Source organism: Mugil cephalus, chromosome 23, assembly GCF_022458985.1.
Source record: "Mugil cephalus isolate CIBA_MC_2020 chromosome 23, CIBA_Mcephalus_1.1, whole genome shotgun sequence".
Classification (NCBI taxonomy): Eukaryota; Metazoa; Chordata; class Actinopteri; order Mugiliformes; family Mugilidae; genus Mugil; species Mugil cephalus.
Window position 1 is genome coordinate 653,032 of NC_061792.1, and position 16,836 is coordinate 669,867.

Here is a 16,836-nt window from a genome sequence, read left to right on the forward strand (position 1 = left end):
TACAGCAATAAAATGACAAAACAACTACAGCCGGTTAAAATGTTCGTAATTGCACTTGCCTAGGTAAATCAAAGGTTATATAAAAATATATACTAACATACTTTACAGACAACTTACTGACACATTGAAATTGGCCGTTTAAGCAGTTAACTTTGCCCGTAGTTAGCTCCCCACTCCACCCGTATGCTAACGACCTCGTTATCTCCACTGGCCTCGTTTTATTTCGGCGTCTCAGTTCAAATTTTGGACAACAGCAATTGATGCAAAATACATAGCAATGTTAGGAAACCTCTTGGCAATATTTTCTAATGACAAATCTCGACAGCACCGTCGGCTACCACCTCAGTCGTTGGGGTGTTGCTGTATTGCCGAAAGAAAGCATAAATGAAATCATTTACATAGATACTTACATCATTGTGTATGTAAAGCCACAAGTAGCGCTGTTAATAGGTTCAGCTAGACCATTATGTATCCTAAGAGGAAATTACGATTAAAGAATCATAAAGCGCACTGATTAAAACTACACGTGACACAAACACTATTGTTTATAAAATGTGGTTGAGGCTTAAACACACCTTTACAAACAGTTATGGGAGCATGTTGTCTAATTATGGTGTGTTGTTTCGCGCACGTTAAAGACGCACGTGCGACTACATGAGCGCCACATGGTGTAAACGTTACCCTATCCTACGTAAGTTAGTGCATGCTCACGCACATACAATGAAACGAATGGATGAAACAGTGGCGATGAAGTCATGGTGTTCTTCCTTTGATGATGTCCTCATTGTTTCCTTTGATGATGATGTCATGAAATGTTTTCCTCTTGATCATGATGGCAATAGTATCTTTGCCTTCATTGATCATCAAAATACATGCAATGATGATTTTGACGAATTGATATATACTGCTTAGTGACATTTGACCATTGCTTACGGCCATACCAACCCTGAAACTAGCTTCCGATCTCGTCTTGATCTCAAGTACTTACTTCATTGCATGTGATTTTGATGATGTAATGTTACCATGTCTCTGATGAGATGAAAAGCTTACAGCAACTGGTATCCAGGCGTCTCCCATCCATAGTACTAACCAGGCCGACACTGGCTAGCTTCGGAGATCGACCGAGGGTTCAGCGTGGTTCAGGGTGGTATGGCGTAAGCAATGGTGTCTGTCACAAACGCAAGTATATATAGTGGTCAAAATCATCATTGCATGTAATTTGTATTGATGTAAAAGGTTACCAATTCTCCTGATGAAATTGAAAGGCTTACAGCACCTTGTATTCCAGTACGCAGTGTCCCATCCAAGTTATTACCAGGGCCCGACCGTGCTTAGTCTTCCGAGATCAGACAGAGTTCCGGGCGTGGTAAGGTTTGGTATGGCCGTCAGGCAATGCGTGACTGTCACAAACGATGTATTTATAAGTGTGTCAATCATCATTGCATGTATTTTGATGATGTAATTGGTTTACCATGGTCTCCTGATGAAAATGAAAAGGCTTACAGGCACCTAGTATTCCAGGCGGTCTCCAATCCAAGTACTAACCAGGCCCTAACTGTTTAGCTTCAGAGATCAGGCTGTTGTTTCTGGGATGTATGGCCATAAAGCACGGTGACTGTCACAAACGCAATATATTTTATAAGTGGTTCAAAAATATTCATTGCAAGTATTTTGATGATGTATATTGTTACCATGTCTACTGATGAAAATGAAAGGCTTACAGCACCTAGTATTCCCAGGTGGTCTCCCATCCAAGTACTAATCCTGGCCCGACCGTGTTTCTTAGCTTCCTAAGATCAGACGTGTCCAGGTAGGTATGGCCGTTAGCAATGTCAAATGTCACTAAATCAGATATATAAATAAGTGCTCAAAATCTTCATTGCATGTTTTTGTTGATGTAATGTTACCATGTCTCCTGATGGAAAATGAAAAGCTTACAAGCAACGGGTTGTTCCGAGGCGGGTCCCCATCCAAGTACTAACCAGGCCCTACCATGCTTAGCTTCCGAGATATCAGACGAGATCGGGCTGAGTTCATGTGGGTTATGGCATAAGCAATGTCTAAATGTCATAAAGCAGTATAATAAGGGATCAAAATGATCATTTGCATTTATTTTGATGATGTATAATGTTACCATGTCTCCTGATGAGATGAAATAGCTTACAGCACCTGGTTTTTCCAGGCGGTCTCCCATCAAGTACTAACCAGGCGCTACACTGCTTGAGCTTCGGCGAATCAAGACAGATAGATCAGGCGAGTCTCAGGGGTTGCTATGGAAGTAAAGAAATGGTAACTGTTCACAAACGCTAGTAAGTCGTGTTTATATAAGTGGTCAAAATCATGATGCATGTATTTTGTTGATGTAAATGCTTACCATGTTCCTGATGAAAAATGAAAGGCTGTTACAGCGACTAGTATTCCAAGGCGGTTTCTCCCATCAAGTACAACCAGGCCGACCGTGCTTAGCTTCCGAAGATCAGACGAGACGAGTGTTCAGGTTGGTGATGGCGTAAGCAATGTCAAATGTCACTAAAGAAGTAAAATATAGTGGTAATATATGTACTTTGCTTGTTTTTGATGTTGTAAATGTTTACCATGGTCTCTGATGAAAATGAATAAGCTTACAGCATCCGGGTTGTCCTAGGCGGTCTCCCATCAAGTACTAACCAGGCTGCGACCATGCTTCGCTTGTGATCAGACGAGATAGGAGCGATTGTCAGGTTGGTAATGGCCTATAAGCAACGGTAACTGTCACATAAAGCAAAGGTATTATATAAGTGCGTTCAAAATCATAATTGTAGGTATTTTGCGGATGTAAATGTTCCATGTCTCCTGATGAGAATGAAAAGGCTTACTGCTCCTGCGTTTTCCTTGGCGTTATCCCTTCCAAGTACTAACGGGCGCTCCGACAGTGCTTAGCTTCCGAGATCAGACGAGATCGGGGAATGGTTGTGGTTGGTATGGACCGTTTAAGGAACGTCTAATGTCACTAAATCAGTATTTATATGTGCTCAAAATTAATCATGCATGTTTTGGATGATGTAATATGTTTCCAGTCTCCTGATGAAAATGAAAAGCTGACAGGAAACGGTTATTCCTAGGCGGTCTCCCCACCTAGTTCTAACCAGTGGCACTACCATGCTTAGTTCGGGATCAGACGTGATCAGGCTTGTTCAGGTTGGTATGGAAGTAAGCAATGTCAAGTATCCCTAAAGCAGTATATATAGTGATCATAATGATTCATTGCATGTTTTTTGATGATTGTTAAATGTTACCTTGTTGCTCCGGGTTGTGTATGATATAGCTTACAGCTACTGGTATTCCCAGGCAGGTTTCTTCCCATTCCAAGTACTAACCTGGCCGACGTAGCTTAGCTTCCGAGATCAGAACGAGATCAGAGCGTGTTCAGGTTAGGTGTGGCGTAAGCAATGTCTAAATGTCAACTAAAGAATTATATATAATGTGGTCAAAATGATCGATTGCATGTAATTGATGACGTAAATTGTTTCCTTGTCTCTGATGAGAATGAAAAGCTTTACAGCACCTGGTTATTCCCAGGCGGTTCTCATCCAACTAGTACTAACAGGACCCGTCCGTAGCTTAGCTTCCGAGATCAGACTTGTTCATGTATGGTAATGGCCGGTAAGCAAATGGCAATTGTCACTAAATCAGTTATATATAAGTTGCTCAAAAATCATCATTGCATGTTTTTGATGATGTAAATGTTACCATGTCTCCTTGATGAGAATGAAAAGCTTACTGCTCCTGGATTCCCTAGGCGGTCTCCCATCAAGTAATAACTGGCGTCGACCGAGGCTTAGCTTCCTGAGATCAGACGTGATCGGGCGCAGTTCAGGTTGGTATGGCGTAAGCATGTCAAATGTCACTAAAGCAGTACTATATAAGTGCTCAATATGATCATTGCATGTATTTTGGATGATGTAAATGTTACTTGTCTCCTGATGAGAAAGAAAAGCTTTCAGCCCTGTATTCCAAGGCTGGTCTCTATCCAAGTACTATCTGGGCCCGACAGTGCTTAGCTTCCGAGAACAGACGAGATCAGGCGGAGTTAAGGTTGGTATGGCCGTTAAGCAATGTCAAATGTCACTAAAGCCGTATATATAATGCTCAAATATGATCATTGCATGTATTTTGATGACGTAAATATTACCATGTCTCCTGATGAAAATGAAAAGCTGTACAGCACCTGGTATTCCAGGCGGTCTTCCCATCCATAGTACTGACAGGCAAACACTGCGTAACTTCGAGATCAGACGAGATCAGACAGTGTTCGGGTGGTATGGCGTTGTAAATCAACGTTAACGGTCACCAATACGCCGAGTTTATATAGTCGGTCAAAATCATCATTGTATGTTTTTGATGATGTAAATGTTACCATGTCTCATGATGAGATGAAAAGGGGGGGCTTACTGCTATATGGTATTACTGGCGGTATACCTCCACATAAGTTCTAACCAGGCCCGTCCAGCTTAGCTTTACGAGATCAGACGAGATCGGGATTGTTCAGGTTGGTATGTCCGTAGCAATGTCAAATGTCACTAAAGCAGTTTCTATAAGTGATCAAATGGTTCATTGCATGTATTTTGATGTTGTAAATGTTACCATTGTCTCCTGTTGAGAATGAAAAGCTTCAGCCACTGGTGATTCCCAGGCGTCGGTCTCCATCCAGAGTACTAACAGGCCCACGACCATGTTAGCTTCCGACGATCAGACGAGATCTTGCGTGTGTTCAGGTGGTATGCCGTAAGCAAAAAAAATTTTTTTTTGGGTAATTGTCACAAACGCAGTATATATAAGTGGTCAAATCATTCATTGCTTGTATCTTTGCTGATGTAAATGTGACCCATGTCTCCTGATGAAATGAAAGGCTTACAGCACCTCAGTATCCCGGCAGGTCTCCTATCCAAGTCTAACCAGGCCCGACCGTGCTTGAGCTTCGATGATCAGACAAGATTTGGGGTCGTTCAGGTTAGTATGGCCGTAAGCAAGTCAAATGTCACTAAAGCAGTATATATATGTGGTCAAATGATCATTGCAGTATTTTTGTATGTTGTAAATGTTTCATTTATCTGATGAAAATTGAAAGGTTTACAGCACCTCGTATTTCCAGAGGTCTCCCATCCAAGTACTAAGCAGGCCCGACCGTGCTTAGCTTCCGAGATCAGACGGATTCGGGCGCTCGAGCGTCGCTCAGTGACAGGTTGGTAGTTGATGGCTGTAAGCCATGTCAGATGTTACTAAAGATGTATATATAATTCGTCAAAATCTATCATTTGCATGTATTTTGATGATGTAAATGTTTCCATGTCTTTGATGAAAATGAAAAGTTGACAGCACCTGGGCATTCCCAGGCGGTCTCCTTCCAAGTACGAACCAGGCTCCGTCGCTGGATAGCTTCCTTGTCAGACGGGAGATCAGGGCGTGTTCAGGGTGGTTATGGCCGTAAGCAACTTTAATACTGTCACTAACGCAGTATATATAAGTGGTAAAATTCTTCATTGCATGTATTTTGTTGATGTAAATGTTACCATGTCTACTGATGAAAATGAAAAGGCTCTACAGCACAGAGTTTTCCCAGGCGGTCTCCCCATCAGTACTAACCAGGCTCCGACCGTGCTTAGAGTACGAGATCAGACGTGTTCAGGTAGGTATGGCGTAAGCAATGTCAAATGTCACTAAAATCAGTTATATATGAGTGCTCAAAATCATCATTGCATGTTTTTGATGATATAATGTTACCATGTCTCATGATGAGAATGAAAGCTTGCAGCATCTGGATATTCCCAGGCGGTTCTCCCATCCAAGTACTAACCAGGCCGACCGTGCTTGCTTAGCTGCAGAGATCCGCGAGATATCGGGCGCGGTTTCAGCGTTGGTATGGCCATAAAGCAAGTCAATTGTCACTAAAGCAGTTTATATAAGTGATCAAAATGATCATGCATGTAATTTTTATGATGTAAAATGTTACAATGTCTCCTGATGAGGAATGAAAAGCTAAACAGCACCTGGTTTCCCAGGCGGTCTCCCATTCCAGTCTAACCAGGGCCCCTCCATGCTAGTTCCGAGATCAGACGGATGATTCGGGCTTGTTCAGGTTGTATGGCAGTAAAGCAACGTCAAATGTCACTAAGCAGTATATATAAGATGATCAAATGATCTTTGCATGTATTTTGATGATGTAAATGTTACCATGTCTCAATGATGAGAATGAAAAGCTTACAGCACCTGGTATTCCCTGGCGGGTTCTCCCATCTCAAGTGACTAACAGGCTCGACCATGCTTAGCTTCCGAGATCAGAGGAGATCAGGCCGTCTGTTCAGTGGTTGTATGGCCGTAAGAATCGGTAACTGTCAAAACGCAGTTATATATAAGTGGTCAAAATCATCATTGCATGTATTTTGATGATGTAAATGTGTCTTGTCTCCTGATGAAAATGAAGGATTTCAGAACATAGTATTCCAGCGGTATCTATCCAGAGTCATATCCAGGGCGACCGTGTTAGCTCCGAGATCTGACTATAGATCGGGGTGTTCAGGTTAGTATGCCGTTGAGCAAAGTCAAATGCACTAAAGCAGTATATTATAAGTGATCAAATCTATCATTGCATGTATTTTGATGATGTAAATGTTACCATGTCACCTGTTGAGACTGAAATGCTTACAGCACCTGGTATTCCCTGGTGGATTGGTCTCCACATCCAGAAGTACCAACCCCCAGGCTCGACAGTGCTTGCTATCTAGATCAGACAGAGACTCGGGCTGTGTTCAGGTTCGGTATGGCCGTAGGCGATGTCAAACATCACGAAAGCAGCATATATTAGTGGTCAAAATGATCAGTTTCTTGTATTTTGATGAGTATATGTTACCTTAATCTCCTGATGTAATGGTAACAAATTCAAAGCCGCCCTCTCTGAGCAAAGATTTACACTTTCTGGCAATTTCCCAGATTGCTCCTACTGAGATATTCAGCTCTTTTCTGTTTTGTTGGTTGCCATTGATGCTTGTTATTCGGGAAATGTTTTGTAAAACTGTTGGAAGAAAGATCAATGAAACCTTTGCATCTATTCAAGTGTTTCGATGTCTTGCTTGCAGTCAATTTGTACTCTGAGAAGCATCTAAAAGTATTGTTACAGATCCAAGAGCTTGTATAAACAAACTTTCAGTAAGATCAAAGGCAAAGATTCTATGCATCTTGGCCATGAAAGATTTGATGGAAAGGAAAGGATTTCTTTGACATCTTGAAGGAAAACATTCTATGGCACATTCTATGTAAATTTTGTGAGGAGTGCGCTAGGAAGAGAGTGTGGGAAAGATTTTCCAAAGTCCAGCATTAGAGCATAAACACTCAAATATGTTAAGGTTGACTCTTCGGTTATAGTTGTAGTTGTACAACTATTAACGATTGTACCAGTTCGCTGCATCACAATTGTGCCTATGCCGGTTTGCCTGTTCCAAGACAACAGATAACTTACAGGCAATATAAATGACAACCAACTAAGCCGGGTAAAACTGTTTTAATTGCTTGCTAGGTAACAAAGGTTTAAATAAAAATAAATACTAACATACATACAGACAATCTGAAACATTGAAATTGCCTTTTTAGCCACGTTTATACTTAGCTAGTAGTTAGCTCCCCACTCACCGTATGCTAACGACCGTTATCTCACTGGCTTCTTTTTATTTTGGCGTCAGTTTCAAATTGTTGGACAACAGCAAACTGATGCAAAATACAAGGCAATGTTACTAAAAACATGTCAATATTTCTAATGACAAATCTCGAAAGCACACGTCGGCTTTCACTCAGGACGTTGGGGTTTGCTGTATTGCCGAAAGTAAACGCAAATAACAGAATAATTTATTGATTATTATACATCATTGTTGTTGTAAAGCCAACAAGTTAGCGCTGTTAATAGGTTCCGCTTAGAACATTCAGTGTTCATCAGAGGGAAATACGATAAAGAATCAGACCGCACATAATTAAACTACACGTGGACACAAAAACTTATTGATATATACAATGTGGATGAGGCTTAACAAACCTTTTACACACAGTTATGGGGAGCTGTTGGTCTAATTTTTGTATATTGTTTGCGCGCACCTACAGACGCACATTGCGCACTACATGCGCTCACAGGTTGTATCGTTACATCCGTACGTAGTTCCGGCATGCTCACGCACATACAAAAGAAACGTTGGATGAAACAGGGCGATGCGTCATGGGTTGTCTTCCTTTGATGATGTCCTCAATTGTTTTACTTTGATGGATGATGTCATGAAATGATCTTTCCTTTTGATCATGTTGGCATAGAATCTTTTGCCTTCTTAATCATCAAAATACATGCAATGATCATTTTGACGGAACTTATACTTTATATTATTTATTGCTTAGTTGACATTTGACATTGCTTACGGCCCATACCAACCTGATCACGCTCCGATCTCAAGTTCTTACATCATTGCATGTATTTTGATGATGTAAAATGTTACCATGTATCCTGATGAGAATGTAAAAAGCTGTACAGCACTCGGTATTCCCAGGCGGTCTCCCATCCAAGTACTAATCAGGGCCCGGCATGCTTCGCTTCCGATATCGACCTGTGTTCGTGTGGTGATGGCCTGTAAGCAACGTTAACTGTCACAACGCAGTATATATAAGTGGTCAAAATGATCATTGCTGTTTTTTGATGATGTAAATGTCGACCATGTCTCCTGATGAGAATTAAGAGCGTACAGCACCTGGTAATTCCCCAGGCCGGTCTCCCATCAATGTACTAATCAGGACGAACCATGCTTCGCTTCCGGAGGATCAGACAAGACTCGGGCGGCGTGTTCAGGTTGGTTTGGCCTGTAAGGCAATGTCAAATGTCAATAAAGCAATATATTTAAGTGGTCAAATGATCATGCATTTTGTTTTTTTTTTTTGATGATGTAATTGTTAACCATGTCTCCTGATGATGAAATGAAACAGATTACAGTAATGGTATTCCCAGGCGGTCACCTATCCAAGTAGCTAACCAGGGCACCTCCATGCTTAGCTTCGAGATCAGATGAGATCAGGTGGGTTGGTATGGCCGTAAGCAATGGTTAACTGTCTCTAACGCCGTATATAAATGTGTGTCTAAAACATATCATTGCATGATTTTGATGATGTAAATGTTACCAATGTCTCCTGATGAAATGAAAGGCTTACAGCACCTTGTATTCCCAGGGCGGTTCTCCCATCCAAGTAATAACCAGGCCCCAACCGTGCTTATAAGTCCGAGATCAGACGAGATCGGCCTGTTCAGGTTGGTATGGAGTGGCCGTTAAAGAATGTCAAATGTCACTTAAGGCAGTATATATATGTGATCAAACTCATCATTGCATGTATTTTGATGATGTAATGTTTCCATTTGTCTCCTGATGAGTATGAAAAGCTTACAGCACCTGATATTCCTTGGCGGTTTTCCATCCAAGTTACTAACCAGGCCCTTAGCTTCCGGAGAGGCAGATGAGATCAGTCGTTGTTTCAGGGTAGGTATGACCGTAAGGCATGGTATATGTCACAAACGCAGTATATATAAGTGGTCCTTAATGATCATTGCATGTATTGTTGATGATGTAAATGTTACATGTCTCGCTGATGAAATGAAAGGGCTTACATCACCTAGTATTCCAGGCGGTCTCACATTCAAGTACTAACCACGCGCTCCGACCCTGCTAATACTTCCAGAGATCAGATGACATGGGTGTGTTCAGTTGTGGTATGCCTTAAGCAATTTTGTCAGTCACTAAAAAGAAGCTATATATAAGTGGTCAAAATGATATTGCATGTATTTGTTGATGTTAAAATGTTACCATGTCTCCTGATGAAAAAGAATTGCTTACGCAACCTGGTATTCCAGGCGGTCTCCATTCCAGTATATCCAGGCCAGAACAGTGCTTAGTTTCCGAGATCAGACGATGGATCGGGCTGTGTTCAGGTTGGTATGGCCGGTAAGCAATGTCAAACGTTACTAATATAGTATATATAAGTGGTCAAAATTCATCTTGCATGTATTTTGATGATGTAAATGTTACCATGTATCCTGATGAGATTGAAAAAGCTTACAGCACCTGGTAATTCCAGGCGGTTCTCCATCCAAGTACTAACAGGGCCCGACACTGCTTAACTTCGCAGATCAAATGTAGATCAGGCAGTTTTCAGGGTGGTATGGCCGTAAGCAACGTTAACTGTCACAAACGCAGTATATATAACTGGTCAAAATCGTCATTGCATGTATTTTGAGATGTAAATGTTACCATGTCTCCTGGTGATTTCGTGTAGTTGTGGAATGAAATGCTTCTTCAGAAACCTGGCTCTTCCAGGCGGTCTACTCCACAGTAATAAACCAGGCCCTAACACTTGCTTAGCTTACGAGATCAGACGAGGATCAGGCGGATTGTTCAGGGTTGGTATATGGCCGGTTAAAGCAATGGTAACTGTCACTAAAGCACTATATATAAGTGGGTCTAAATTATCATTGCATGTATTTTGATGATGTAAATGTTTCCATGTCTCCTGATGAAAATGAAAAGCTTACAGCACCTGGTATTCCAGGGGTTTCCCATCAAGTACTAACCAGGCCCTACACTGCTTAGCTTCCGAGATCATTCGTGATCAGGCGTGCGGTGTTCAGGGTGTGTATGGCCGTATGCAACGTTAACTGTCAAGACGCAGGTTTTATTAAAGTGGTCTAAATCATCATTGCATGTATTTTGCATGATGTAAATGTTACCCATGTCTCCTGATGAAAATGATAAGCTACAGCACCTGGTATTCCCAGGCGGTCTACCATCCAAGTACTAACCTGGCCAGACCATGCTGGGCTTTTTTTTTTCCGAGATCAGACGAGTTCGGGCCTGTTCAGGTTGGTTTATGGCGTTAAAGAACGTCAAATGTCACTAAAGCAGTATAATAAGTGATCAAAGGATCATTGCATGTATTTGATGAGGTAAATGTTACCATGTCTCTGATGGAAATGAAAAGCTTACCAGCACCTGGTATTCCCGGCGGTTCCCATAAAGTACTAACCAGGCCTACACTGCTTAGCTTCCATGAGATCAGACGAGAATCAGGCGTGTTCTGGGTGGTATGGGTGCCGTATCGCAACGTTAACCTGTCACAAACGCTGTAGTATATATAAGTGTCAAAATCATCATTGCATGTATTTTGATGATTGTAATGTTACCATGTATCCTGATGAAAAAGACAAGTGTACAGCACCTGGTATTCCCAGGCGGTCTCCCATCCAATGTAATATCCAGGCCCGACCCGTGCTTAGCTTCGGAGACCAGACGAGATAGCGGGCGGTGCTAAGGGTTGGTATGGCCGTAAGCAATGTCAAATGTTTCTAAAGCAGTATATATAAGGGGTCAAAATTCATCATTGCATGTATTTTGATGATGTAATGTTTACTATGTCTTCTGATTGTAAATGAAGCTTACAGCATTCTAGTATTACGGCATGGTCTCCTCATCACCCAAGTTTACTAACTGGCCCGGACATCCTGCATTAACTTCGGAGATCAAATGAGATGAGGCGTTTTCAGGGAGGATTTATGGCCAGTAAGCAACGTCACAGTCACAAACGCAGTATATATAGTGGTCAAAATCATTCATTGCAATGTATTTTGATGATTGTAATGTTACATGTCTCCTGATTGAGAATGAAAACCATTACAGCTACCTGGTATTCCAGCGCGGTCTCCCATCCAAGTACAGAACAGGCCCTACACTGTTTAGCTTCGAGATCAGACGAGATCAGGGCCGTGTTCAGGATGTTATGGCCGTAAGCATTGGTGACGTCACAAAACGCGTAGTATATATAAGTGGTCAAAATCATCATTGCATGTATTTTGATGTTGTAAATGTTTCCATGTCTCCTGATGAGAATGAAAAGCTTATCAGCACCTGGTATTCCGGCGGTCTCCCATCCAAGCTACTAACCAGGCCGACCGTGGCTTAGCTTCGGCGATCAGACGATATGGCTCGTGTTCAGTTGGTATTGCCGTAAGCAACTATCTAATGTCACTAATTAGCAGTATAAAATAAGTGTCATTAATCATTGAATTACATGTATTTTGATGATGTAAATGTTACCATGTCTCTGATGAAAATGGAAAGCTTATAGCACTGGTATTCCCAGGCTGTCTCCAATCCAAGTACTAACCAGGCTCCGACGTGCTTTGCTCCGAAATCAGACAAGATGGGCGTGTTCAGGTTAGTTTTGCCGTAAGCATTGTCAAATGTAACTAAAAAGAGTATATAAAGGCTTCAAACTGATCATTGCATGTATTTTGATAGATGTAAAATGATTACCTTGTTCCTGATGAAAATGAAAGGCTTACAACACCGAGTATTACCAGGCGGTCTCCAAGCCAAGTATTAACCCTGGCTCCGACCGTGCTTTGCTTCCGAGATCAGACGACATCAGGCGTGTTCAGGTTGGTATGCCGTAATGCAATGTCAAATGTCACTAAAGGAAGAAGTTTTTATAGTGGTCAAATTGATTCTCATTGCATCGTTTTTGATGATGTATATGTTAACATGTCTCCTGATGAGAATGGAAAAGCTTACAGCACCTGGTATTCCCAGACGGGTCTCCATCCAATACTACTGGCTCGACATGCTTAGCTTCGAGATAGGCGATGATCGGGATTGTTAGGTTGGATATGGCCGTAAGGCCATGAGTAACTGTCAAAGCAGTATATATAAGTGGTCAAAAATATCATTGCATGTATTTTGATGATGAATTGTTACCATGTTCCTGTTGAAAATGTAGAAGGCTATATCAGCACCTTGTATTCCAGGCAGTCTCCCATCCAAGTACTAACAGGCGCGACCGTGCTTAGCTTCGAGATCAGACGAGATCAAGGACGTGTTACGGGTAGTATGGCCGTAAGCAACGTCCACTGTCACTAAATCAGTATTATAAGTGGTCAAATATGATCATTGCATTGTAATTTTGATGAATGTAAATGTTACCATTGTCTCCTGATGAATATGAAGGCTTTACAGCACCTAGTATTCCATGTGCGGTCTTCCCATCCCATGTGACTACCTGGCACCGACCGTCGACTTTGCTTGACGAGATCAGACGAGATGCTGTCTGTTCAGGTTGGTATGGTCTTAAGCCAGTCAAATGTCATCTAAAGCAGAGTATATTATAGTGATCAAATCATACGTTGCATGTATTTTGATGTTCATGTAAAATGTTACCATGTATCCTGATGAGAATGAAAAGCTTACAGCACCTGTTTCCGGGCAAGCCTCCCATTCAAGTACTAACACGCACCGACCTGCTAACTTCCGAGTCAGATGACACTGGATGCGGTTTCAGCTGTGTATGCCCTTAAGCCATTTGTTCTGTCACAAAAGGCTAGTATATATAAGTGGTCATAATGATATTGCATGTATTTGATGATGTAAGTGTTACCATGTCTCCTGATTGAAAAATTTATAGGCTTACAGCACCTGGTATTCCCAGGCGGTCTCCAATCCAAGTACCACCCAGTCCCTTACACTGTTAGCTTCCGAGATCAGACGAGATCCAGGCGTTTGGTGTTCAGGTGTGAGGTATGGTCGTTAAGCAATGTGTACCTGTCACAAACGCGCAGTATTATAGTGGTCAAAATCATCATTGCATGTATTTAGCATTGATTTAATTTATTACCATGTCATGTCCAATCTTCATCATCTTATGCGGACGTCGTGCTGTTTCTGATGGTCCTATTTCGGCATATCAATTTCAACTTTTGCCTGTCTGAAAATTGTCCGGACGGCTCTTGTTGTCTTTGGACGACGACCTTTTTCGTTGGTTTTTGCAGCATTTTGTATCAATTCAATGCCGCCCTCTCTGAGGAAAGATTGCACTTTTCAGGATTTTCCCAGAGTGCTCCCTACTGGAGATATCAGCTTCTTTTGGCTGTTTTGTTGAGTTGCCATGTGCTTGTTATTCGGGAAATGTTTTGTAAACTTTGGACGAAATCAATGAACCATGCTCTAGTTCAAGTGTGTTCTTGTCTTGCTTGCAGTCATTTGGAAACTCTGAGAAGCTACCTAAAGTATTACAGATCCACAGTGGCTTGTATAAAACCTAACTTTCAGTAGATCAAAGGCAAGATTCTATTGCATCATGGGGCCAAAGGAAAAAGATTTGATGAAAGGACAGAATTCTATGGAAGCATGAGAAACATTCTATGCCACATTCTATGTAAATTTTGTGTGGGAGCTTTTTTGTTTTTTCATTCGTGTGCGATAGGAAGAGAGAGTGTGGGAAAAAGATTTCCAAATTTCTTCTTTTTCTGTGTAATTTTCTTTTCTATCACTCTGGTTGTGTTTTTCATTTAGGTTCCTCGATCAAAGTTTTCATTAAACCTCTTTCAAGCTGGAGTGTCACATAGTGAGATCTATAACACTGCCGTCCGATTGTACTTTTGATTTGATAATATATGTCGTCAGATTTTGGCATGAGCAACATAATCACCACTACCACTCTTCTACCAACTGTATCAAGTATTAGTAATAAATAGTAGTAGAATGTAATTATTTTTGTACCTTTATCATATTTAACTTTTATATAGGTTTCTCTCACTTTGGTTTTGGTTTGTTTTATCATTTTGCATTGTCTGTAAAACTTCATTTTTCCACGGGGAAATAAACGTATTTAAATAGTCCTGCACTTATCTCATAATTTCCAAGATTCATGTGATTCAGTACATCTAATGACAACTAACTGGCGGTCTTTTTAATTTTCAGTAGAAATCACCTTTTATACATGTCTCATAAAAAGCCAGCATTAGTGCATAACACTCAAATATGTTAAGGTTGATCTAAGCTTTAGTTGTAGTTGTACATACTATTTAACGCTGTACAGTTGGCAGCATCAAACGTGCTAAAACCGGTAGGCCTGTTCTAGACAACAGAAAACTTACAGCAGATAAAAATGACAAACACAACTACAGCCGGTTAAAATGTTCTTAATTGCTTGGCCTAGTAAACAAAGGTTAAATAAAAATATTGATGATGTAATTGTTACATGTCTCCTGATGAGAATTGAAAAGGTTTACAGAACCTGGTATTCCCAGGGCGGTCTCCGTCCACGTACTAACCAGGCCTAAACGTTGAGCTTCCGAGATCAGACGAGAACAGCCGTTTCGTTCAGGGATGGTGTTGGCCGTAAGCAATGGTAACTGTCACAAAGCAGTTATATATAGTGGTCAATATTATCATTGCATGTATTTTGATGATGTAAATGTTACCATGTCTCCTGATGAAAATGAAAAGCTTACAGCACTCTGGTATTCCTAGGCGGTTCCATCCAAGTACTATCAGTGCCCTACACTGCTTAGCTTCCGAGATCAGATGTGATCAGGCATGTGTTCAGGTTGGTATGGCCGTAAGTATCGTAACTGTCACAAAGCTAGTATATAATAAGTGGTCAAAATTCATTCATTGCATGTTATTTTGCATGATGTAATTGTTACCATGTCTCCTGATGACGAACAGAAAGGCTTACACACCTAGTATTCCCAGGCGTCTACCATCCAAGTACTAACCGGGCCCGACCGTTTGCTTAGCTTCCGGAGATCAGACGTGATCGGCCCGTGTTTTCAGGGTGTATGGCCGTAAGCAACGTCCAAATGTCACTTATGCAGGTATATTTAAGTGGTCAAATATCATTGCATGTATTTTGACTTGAATGTAAATAGTTACATGTTCTGATGAGAATGAAAAGGTTACAGCACTGGAATTCCAGGCGGTCTCCCATCCAAGTACTAACCAGGCCCTACACAGTTAGCTTCCGAGATCAGATACGAGGATCAGGGATGTGTTCAGGGTGTTATGGCCGTAAGGAATGGTGATGTCACAACGCTTAGTATATATTTAGTGGTCTAAAATCATCATTGCATGTATTTTTGTTGAGGTAATGTTTACCATGTCTCTGATGAAAATGAAAGGCTTACAGCACTTAGTATTCCAGGCGGTTCTCCCATTCAAGTACTAACAACGCCCGACCCTGCTAAACTTCCGAGATCAGATGACACTGGGTGTGTTCAGTGTTGGTATGCCCTTAAGCAATTTTGTCAGTCACAAAAGACAGTTTATATATAAGTGGTTCCATAAGATGATCATTGCATGTATTTGATGATGTAAATGTTACCATGGTCTCCTGATGAAAAGAAAAGCTTACAGCACTGGTATTCCCAGGCAGGTCTCCCATCCAATTGTACTAACCAGGCCCGAGCCGTGCTAGTATCCGAGATCAGACGAGAATCGGCGTGTCAGGTGGTATGGCCGTAAGCATGTCAAACGTTACTAAATAGTATATATAAGTGGTCTCAAAATCATCATTGCCTGTAGTTTGATTATGTAAATGTTACCAGGTCTCTGATGTGAATGAAAAGTTACAGCACCTGGTATTCCCAGGCGGGTCTCCCATCCAAGTACTAACAGGCCCTACACTGTTTGCTTCCGTGATCAGACGAGATCAGGATGTGTTTGTTCAGGAATGTTATGGCCGTTAACAATGGTGACTGTCACAAACGCAGTATATATAAGTGGTCAAAATCATCATTGCATGTATTTTTATGATGTAAATGTTACAATGTTTCCTGATGTAAAAGAAAAGGCTACAGCACCTAGTATTTACAGGCGGTCTCCCATCCAATTACTAACCAGGCCCGACATGTTAACTTCGCAGATCAAATGAGATCAGGCTGTTTTTCAGGGTGGTATGGCCAGTAAGCAACGGTTAACTGTCACAAACGCAGCTGCAGTATATATAAATGTGGTC

The 16,836-nt window shown here is 41.3% G+C and overlaps 1 pseudogene; it reads right to left on the bottom strand.

Moving 5' to 3' along the window:
• Window positions 1-15,324: 15,324 nt before the first annotated feature.
• Window positions 15,325-15,444, bottom strand: LOC125002980 (annotated as a pseudogene).
• Window positions 15,445-16,836: the final 1,392 nt, after the last annotated feature.